This window comes from Schistocerca gregaria, chromosome 4, assembly GCF_023897955.1.
Source record: "Schistocerca gregaria isolate iqSchGreg1 chromosome 4, iqSchGreg1.2, whole genome shotgun sequence".
NCBI classification, from domain to species: domain Eukaryota; kingdom Metazoa; phylum Arthropoda; class Insecta; order Orthoptera; family Acrididae; genus Schistocerca; species Schistocerca gregaria.
Genome location: NC_064923.1, coordinates 613054691 through 613064715, shown reverse-complemented (window position 1 = coordinate 613064715; position 10025 = coordinate 613054691). Strand labels below are relative to the sequence as shown.

The 10025-nt window shown below is 36.1% G+C and overlaps 1 protein-coding gene across 3 annotated transcripts in view; it reads left to right on the top strand.

Moving 5' to 3' along the window:
* Nucleotides 1-3374: 3374 nt before the first annotated feature.
* The window catches only part of LOC126267362 (dynein regulatory complex subunit 4-like), a 103788-nt gene continuing 97137 nt past the window's right edge, over nucleotides 3375-10025 (top strand). For 2 of the 3 annotated variants that reach the window (XM_049972500.1, XM_049972502.1), the window contains exon 1: nucleotides 3567-3682. The gene's annotated coding sequence lies outside the window, so the exon portion shown is untranslated. Of the gene's footprint in view, nucleotides 3683-10025 lie in introns of all 3 variants that reach the window. The other variant, XM_049972503.1, reaches the window with a different exon arrangement.

Genomic DNA, 10025 nt, shown 5'->3' with positions numbered 1-10025 from the left:
TGCCGATAACATAGATGACAAATATAATGCTTTCCTTAACACATTTCTCATGCTCTTTGAGAGATGCTTTCCATTACAACATTCTAAATGGGGTACTAGCAGTGAAAGGCAGCCTTTGTGGCTGACTAGTGGGATAAGGATATCATGTAGAACAGAGTGGGAATTATATCAAAATTTTAGAAGTTGTCACAATCGATCTACAATAACCCATTACAAACAGTACTGTAAGGTGCTTAAAAATGTTATTAGGAAGGCAAAGAGTATGTAGTATACAAAGAGAATAGCTAATTCACAGGATAAAATTAAAACCATATGGTCAGTTGTGAAGGAAATGTCTGGTCAGCAGCAAAAGGTTGACAATGTTAAGTCAGTTTGTAGTAAAAATATTTCTGTTACCAATAAATCAGACAGATGTACAATATTTAACGATTATTTCCTGAGCATTGCTGGTGAAATAAGTAAAAAATTAGTTTCTACTGGGAATCATATAACTCTCTTGGCAAATGCTTTTCCGAGATTGATGTCTGAAATACTCCTCTGTGATACAGACAAGGGGGAGATTGAGTCAATAATTAAACCACTGAAGACTAGACTAAGGACTCCCATGGATATGATGGAGTGCCTAGATGAATATTAAAGTACTGTGCTGCACATGTTAGCCCTGTATTTAGCCATATTTGTAATTTTTCCTTTAGGAATGGTAAGTTTCCTGAATGATTAAAGTACTCAGTAGTAAAGCTGCTTTATAAAAAGGTAGAAAGGGATAATATAGACAATTTTAGACCTATTTCTATGCCATCAGTGTTTGCTAAAGTTATTGAAACAGCTGTGTATGTAAGGATAATTGATCATTTTACATCACACAATTTGCTATCAAATGTACAGTTTGGCTTTAGAAATCGTTTAAGAACTGAAAATGGTATATTCTCTTTTTCTGTGTGAATTACTGGATGGGTTAACAAAAGGTTTCGAACGCTAAGCTTATTTTTTGATTTAACTAAGGTATTTGATTGTGTTGATCACAAAGTATTGCTCCAGAATTGGACCATTACAGAATACAGGGAGTAGCTCACAATTGGTTCACCTCTTACTTCAGCAACAGACAGCAAAAGGTCATTATTCACAGTGTTGAGAATGGCTGCGATGTGGGGTCTGAGTGGGATGCGGTCAAGTGGGGGGTGCCCCAGGGATCAGTGTTGGGGCCACTCCTGATCCTTATTTACACAAATGCTATGCCCTCTAGTATTATGGGTAACTCTAAAATATTTCTGTTTGCTGATGACACTAGCTTGGTAGTAAAGGATGTTGGGTGCAACATTGGCTCCATTTCAAATAGTGTAGTTCATGGCATAAGTTCATGGATTATAGAAAATAGAGTAATGCTAAATCACAGTAAGATTTTTTACAGTTTCTAACACACAATTCAACAAAACCTGACACTTTAAATTCACAGAAAGGACATATCAACAGTGGAACTAAACAGTTTAAATTTCTAGGTGTTCAGATAGATAATAAACTGTAATGGAAAGCCCACATTCAGGATCTTGTTCAAAGACTTAATGCTGCTAATTGTACTATTCAAATGGTATCTAAAGCGAGTTACGTTTAGACATGAAAATTAGTCTACTTTGCTTATTTTCATTCAGTTCTGTCATATAGTATTATATTTTGGAATAACTCTCCCCATTCTAAAAGGTTGTTTTTGGCCCAGTAACAGGTGGTTTGGGCAATAAGTGGTGTAAGTTCATGAACCTCTTGTCAACCCCTGTTCTCGAGTTTGGCCTCTCAGTATTCCTTACTGCCATTTCTTGTTAACAATATTAGCTTATTCCCAAGAATAAGCAACTTTCACTCAGTTAATACTCAGCAGAAATCAAACCAGCAAATGGACCAGACTACCTTAACTCTTGTGCAGAAAGGTGCGCAGCATACTGTTGCATCCATTTTCAATAAGCTACAACTAGAATTCAAAAATCTTAGCAGTAATCCATGCACTTTAAAATCGATTCTGAAGAATTTCCTCATGAGTCACTCCTTCTATTCTGCCGAGGAGTCCCTTGGAAAATTAAGTTGATTCTTGTTGTATTGTTGATGGCGTTAACTTAAACTTATGGCTTGACCTTTTTCAGGTTCATAAACATTTTATTTTATCTGTTATTAATTTTATTTTGTAATGACATGTACTGACACATTCAATTACCTTGGATATTTGCTCCTCAATTTGGTCCTACGGAACTTGACTCGGAAATAAAAATAAAAAATTACTTTCAGAAACAGCCCGGGAAAGGAAAAAATAAGAAAGTGAAAACAAATTATAGCAGATTTTATTACCCAAAAGTCATACAGATATTCTGCAAATAGGTGATAAAATCCTACAATAATAATTGGAATACATTCAGAAGTAGGTGAATAATGAAACAGACAGACATTTAGAAGGATATTAAGTCAAGAAGAAAGGTGTGATAATGTCAAGCTCAGAGGAGGGCTCCCTGACCCATGGGCATCTGCAGACATTCATCCAAGAAGAAGAGGGGTTGGGAGTTGAGAGGAAAAACTCTAAAATACACATTTTTAATACAAATGAGTTGGTCAGTTTTGAGAGGTATCATGGCACAAAAACAAATTTTTGAAGGTGACTCAGAAAACTCTATAACTGAGGTTTACTGGAATAGTGGGAATTCATTCAACTGCAGCCCTTCCCTCCCTCACTTATGGACACCTATGCACTCAATTATTTCAACTTTTCAATAATGTCAAGTCTTTGAGCTATCATAGTTTGTTACTGTACTTCTTTAAAATCACAAACTATGGCAGTCGGGGATTGAGAGTTCATTTCCATTCTCAAATGCTATAATTTCAATGCCTATTCAGATTTCTGGTGAGAGTTGGGCAGTTTTCATCTTAGAGTGCAAGAAGTCAGCAGTAGAGTGAGACTCGAGTAGGCACTACGGGTTTCCCTCCTGTGACTAGGGCCACTGGTATATGTGTTTTGGTGTAACTTGTAAAACTCATATCAAAAAAGATTGGCTGCAGAATTTACTTTTCTACCTCTTATAATACAAGAAACAGTTGTTACTTTTCTTAAAATCTGTACCACCAATGTGGCCCTTCACTCATTGCTTTTTTACAGATGATTACAAAAAGAAAACAAGACACAAGTAATAATAATAAAATACTACACGATTACTTTATTTTGCCGAACGCAATGAGATTAGCTTAGGAGCTAACAACACTACCGGTATGTAAAAAGACACGTTAAAAAAATAATGTAGAAGACAAATAGCTCATTTCGGCAAGTAAAGATGGACAGTTTTTGACACGTCTGACCATTACGCCTAGTGCTTTAAATAGAATGGAAATACCAGCAACCCGTCGGTAATTTGTTTCACTGTTCTATCCGACTAGTACTTTCCGTCTGTTGTAATGATGATAGTTACAGTCGCTTTCAGGTATCGTATATGATATATCCATGATACTAGTAAACTAGCCTACATTGTGACTAATCATCGAATTACAGGTTGAAGCTTCGTGTGCTACGCGACGGCGCAGTGAACGAGAATCATGTGTACCGTTGCCATGGCAGTGCGATTGTAAACAGGTGGGTGTCTCTCACTTCAAGTACGTGAATGCATTTAATCAGCAGAATACACTTTTATTTTGAACGACGTTGTGTATCCAACAGGTAACTGCCTTTTGAACACTACCTAGGAAGTAAGGCGACTCGAACTAATTAGGCTTTTTAAAATAAAAAAAAACTTGGATCCAGTTTGTGTTTGTAGGGATAGCCACTATTCTATATTGGTGTTCCATCAAATGTCAATTTCCCGTGATGTATTGTGTGAAGTACAAGTCCACAATTCTCACAATAATCGTATTGACAGAAATTTTACATTTCCTATTTCGATTTATTGGGACGATATGTCGTAGTCGTTGTAATTGGGATAATGTACTGCAACTGTTTGCTAGCTACGGCGTTATGGTCCCAACTTCTTACAGGGTTCCACAAACCATGCTTACTTATTTCGTGTTCCATAACTCCAAGTTGTGAACCGATCACAGAATATAGAACGAGGCATTTTTTTAGAAATTCCACGTATCCCATGATGAACACTGGCGTGGGCAAACAGTTGCACTACTCTAGCCCAATGACAACGACTACATCACGTGTCAACAAATCGAATAAGGAAATTCAAAAATTCGTCAGCTTCGTTACTGATGCAATGCTTTCTGTTATATGCTATTAAAAAAGTCATTTTGAATTTTGATTACCTGAGATGTAAAATTATAAACAATGTTGTAAAAAATTATAACCAACGTATTCTTCCTTTAACAAATAATGTTATTACTTGAAATCAGAGTATTTTGTTTGTGGTTACGCCAGTACGACTTTGCAAAGTAGACTGTTCCCCGTACGCTTTAGAACTTGTTCTGAAAATAAATACTATCAGCTATTTGATGCGTATAACAATTATCAGCTTCTGTTGAAATCCTTCCCAACCCTTGAACTTAACTTTTCTGATGACGTAGTAGGAATGTGTAGTTCATAAACGAACTAGTTAAAATGCAGAATTGCGGTAAAGGAACTGTTCGGACCGATTCTTCTTTTAGTGAACTATTGTTCTTCTCGCCCCCCTACGTGTTGGAAGTTTGAACGAATTTCCCTCACTGATACTGAATACGCCCCACACGCAAGACCTAAGCGTCCGTCGTTCTCAACTCCCAATGGTGAACTGGGCGAACTGCGTCGGATCGGAAGACCGAAATCGTTCCTTTAGTTCACTTGGTTCCTTCATTCCACAGTATCTGTATCCAAATGTTTCTTAACCATCTTAAGAATTAATTTTTGCTAACCATGGAGAGCTGCATCAAACCAGTCTCAGGACTGAAGACCACAACAACAACAACAACAACTGTTAAACAGGACCGAGTTTTTTTTTCTTTTTCCAGACATATTTTTCTGATAATAAAAAGAAATAGGAAGCAGACAGCAGCATGAGAATACTTTAATCTTTAGTGCTTCGCACTGCCCAGGTTAACAAACAAAGACTGGGACACAGGGTTAAAACTGTAAGCTCTCAGCACATTCTGACAAAAACACTACATAAAAACATCGTTGAAATATGCACACTTGTTTTTTGCTAAAGGTCATTCAATTTTTGCGGGCAATAAAATTTTGCTTCCTTATTTATTAATGTTTTTCTAAGTGCTCTGTTTTTTGGTACTTCATCATTTAAATGGATTTATGTAGTTCATTTGAACCAATTCATCGAAGTTTTTCAATAAGAAGAGCTATTTCAAAAGGAATAGTTCCGTAACAAGAACCACTTTGCCCATTTCTAGAATTTGGCTATTTCGATAACTGAAGTTGGTGGCGCGGGCTAGGCATTTATTTGATTGTTGTAACGCGTTGTTACGTCAGTTAAGTCTGGGGCCCAACAAAGAGAACGTCACAGTTGACTTGGTGCGTTCAGTGTTTATCATTGTTACAATGATTTTACTCTGTATCAGGCCTCAGCTGATCGATAACCTGCCCCATCTGCGAGAAATTTTGTGCCTTTTCGCAAGCCAGTAAGAGATCACTTGTGAAAACCACAACGTGATCACAAATCTATTTTTTTTTAATTACATCACACTCCCTTGTAACTGTTCATGCATTTATTCGGCTATTACCATTTCGGTATTTTTGTAGTTTGGAACCATATCATTGAAATAACTTAAAAATAGCGTACTCGATTGCCAGTGTTCTCCTGTTGGTAATAATATAGTCGTTGCTTGTCATTAATAACAAAAGTAGATTTTTTTTATTGACATGTCGGTATGAGCGAACATCCAAAACGTTACCATCGAATTTAACAAGTACCTTACGGTACAGCATTATTCATGTTCACTACCAGAACCCTGTATGAAAGATAACTCCACAGCGTAACGTGTTAGATTGTGATAACGCTGCCCAGTAGTCGTGGATTTTCTCCTTCAAATGAGTACCGTTTTCGTAACATTGTGCAAATTGAAGGTGGCGGGGGTAGGAAGGAAAGAAAGGGAAGAAACTATTGATGTCAGCTGCATTTGGACTATATGTGGAATCAATGGTGATGAGTGAAAGTGTGTGCCGGACAGGTATCTGAATCTGGGGTCTCCTGTGTACTAGGCAGTTGGGTTAAGCCCTGTGCAATCTGTTCACAGTGCATAATGCAAATGTACGGACTATCTCGGTTCACTCACAAGGGATCCCACATTCCCACCAAGCACCACCTGTCATATCCACAACCCCACTCATGTCCTGCATACTTATTAATTCTATATACCCACTGGAGGTCAAACAGTATTGTGCATCTGCACTAAAGGTTGTGGATTCATTGCCCATTGATGTGAGTCAGTTATATGAATGCATGTTATCTGCCCGAAAGTACAGACATCTTGCATTCATATAATTGATTTGCCTCGATGAATCCACAACTTTCAGTGCAGATGCACAATATTGTTCGACCTCCTGCAGAAATTTAGAATTAATGAGCTCGGAGGACATAGACGGAACTGCGGATAAATGGCGCTAGGTGGGAATGTGGCTCGTGTGGGAAATGTACTGAGATAGTCTGTGTATGTGAATTACACACAGTGCCTGGCTGTTTCAGTGGTTAATGCAACTGCCTAGTAAGCAGGAGATCCTGGGTTTGAATCCTGCTGCAGAACATATTTTCACTTATTGCTGCTGATTCCTCATAAAGTCCTGATGCAGCTGACATCAGTAGTTCCTTCCCTTTCCTTTGGTTTCTCCATGTTGCTCCTTCAATTTACATAAAATATATGTCAGGTGCAGGTTCCACATGGTGTCTGTTCTTTCAGACATGTCCAGAAGAACAGACATTATACATTCATATAATAAATCTCAATAGATTAACATTGTAGCAAAACTTAATGGAATTCAGATCAAAATTTGCCAGAATTCATATTTCTCTGCTAAGATATGCAACATCTACTGCCACAGCTGTGTAATTTAAATAAGTTTTTATCTTTAGATGTACAGTACTGGTGGGTCAATCCAAATGAAGTGGTCCAATAAAAATTAAGTTGGTTGCTTGACGATTTTTAAATATTTTCATTATCTTATATGTGATTACACTATAATTGAGAAGTTCAAAACAGGTTTTTAAAATAATTTATCTTACATCTTTATGATTGTTGTTAGAAAAGTGTCCTCTACAAATGGTCTATTACACACAATACCCTAAACTCAAAAATAACCTCCAAAGTTTGCTATCCAAATTTTCAAAAATCCGCTCTTTTTATGCCCAAAAATAACTAACAAGGAGTGATTTATGAGAGTCTATTTTTGTCCTATAGTTAGATATCATGCACTACTAGCCTCATATAGAGCAAGAACACTTACAAATGTTTTTTTAACTTTTTATGAATTTTTGAAATTTGAAAATTTTCATTTTTTGTAAAGTTTGGGGTTAGTCAACTGAGATGAGACTGAATATAAAAATATGATTTTTGCACAGTTTGTACACCTATGTGGTAGAAATGTACTGTAAAAATTTCAACACTGATATCTGACTGTGAACAAAGATATGAATCTTTGAAAATGAGGAGATAATTCACATTACCGGTACTCTACAACTGATCTTATGACTGTTGCCAATTCACATGTGTGATATTGTCAGAATATAATCAGTTATTATTGAATTAAGGTACTGAATTGTATACTAAAAGTGTAAACATCACTGAAATTAACATTTATAGTATTTTGACATACTTAAAATAAATATTTTTAATTAACGTCCTTCGAGATGTGACTGTTCCTAAAAATGGTGGTGAATGTTAAGAACACTTATTTCTTCAGACAGCTTCTGTGATATAGCTAGAATAAGACCTCCCAGCTGCTGTGGTAAGTTCAAGCACTGAAAGTTTACTTAAAACGTTATTCATTGGTATCCAAACTTTGTCACTAGTAGATTTCTTGAATGATGTTCTTAGCCCCACAGAGTGGTAAAAATGCACAAAGACATCATTTTCCAAACTTATTCTTTCAACCTCTGCAAGCCACCACTGTCTGTCATACACACATGCCACTACGTCATTCAGTGTTAAAGACAGAAATGTAATTTTACTGACACAATGATCCTCATAAATTTTGGTTTCTGATGTTACATAGCATCAAACTAAGTTTTATGCAGTGCCAAGGAATTTGTGGAAATGCCTTGTTCCTTTCATTGCTATACAGTTTTCAAATCTGGTTTGAAGTGTTGTTTTCGTATACAGAACCACTTCTTCTTTCTTGATCAGAAAGTAGGTAATGCCTTTAATATCATCTTTGCAAAAGACATACATTTCCTGTACTGTGAGAATGTGGTCTGTGGTTGGCCTTTGTAGACTGGCTTTACTTACGTCACATTTTGTTGTACCTCCTACTCCATCACATGCATTTTTACCATGGCAAGATGCAAAAAAGTGCCATTCAGTCTCCAGCCCAAAGTCTACTTTGTGGTTGAACAGATTTGAAAAATTCTTTTTATTCCTAATACTGACTACTTCTTCCATCTGAAAAGTATATCAACTTCTCAACCTTGGGAAATTTTCTTTTGTGTAATTTATTACATACTTTTGAAACACGTTTACAGCCAAACTGTTGTGCTTCAAGTAGTCTCATTTTTAAAGTAGAGAATAAATGGATGCACTTTTGCCTGGTCATTGACCCAATGGTACCCTTGTATTGCATCCTGAATCACAAATGTACAATTTACTGCAAAATCAGCTAGCACCATGCATTCAGTTTCATGAAGAGTGCTTTTTTGTCCTTCAGAAACTTACTTTGGATTTTAGAAACATAGTGGTGACATTTGAGTTTTTGTAAGACATCAATTAAAGATTCCAAGTACTCTTCCTGAGATTTGACCACTGTTATCATTTCTGCCCTGCCAGTTGTGACCCACTGTTTGAAGGTAATATTGTCTGGCATTTCCTCATCATATTCATGAAACAATTCAGTAACGGTTTCCTTACCAGAGCATTTAGTACACAAACTCATCATGAAGTCATAACTGTTAGTATCACAGACCGTTAAATCTCGTAACTCTACCAATTTTGCACTCACAATCATGTTTGACATTTTGATGTTATAAACAACTTAAGATAACTGAGTTTTGCACCCGCAATCATCAGTTTGACATTTTGATGATATAAACAAACACATACGAAGTGTGTCCCTGAGGATCCAGCCAAAATACACCACTTATGGTGGAGGTCACAAAATTTTGACCTTCCAATTTTGCATTCAGGATGAGAATTTTTGAAAGCTACATAAAGTTCATTTAAATTTGACAGCACTAGTTGTTATTGCTTTGTTACTTTAACTCCATTTGTAACAAATCTTCACTGTCTTTACAACTTGGGCACATTGTACTGTTTTCATCATCTTCAAAAAACTGATGGATCTTTTTAATTGTTTCTTCACTTATACCTACTTCTTTGTACTTTCCCAAAAGTGAAAGAATGCTTTGCTCTTTCACTAATTTTTGGGTCAATTTAACCAAACGATGAGAAACATTGAATTTATGAACTATTTTTTCTCTTGAACATGAGCCAGGAAGCATACTTAAAATTTTAGCTTTTTCCTCTTTATATGTCACTGAACAATTAATTTTTAATTTCTCTATTAAGCTCAAATATTCAGTGTCAGATGGTGCTGGTTGTAGGTTTTCTTCTTCTTTAGAGATAATGTTGGTATCTGTATTATTACAGAATGATTCCAAGTCTTTTCTAATTTTGTCTGAAATTTGTTGTACCTTATTTTCAATAGCTGCTTTTCTTTTTCTGCTACTTAATTTTATTATTTTCGAAGCGGGAGACACATCTAACTTAGAACAAGCAAAATCCAATATGCTAACAGCTTCCTCATTAGCAATATAAATGTCATTAACAAGGTTACATGATTCTGGTTCTGGGTTCACAACAAATGTTTTTGAGAACTACTTGGGCACAGGGAATTTTCAGAAATCATATTACATTTCACTTCAGACATAACA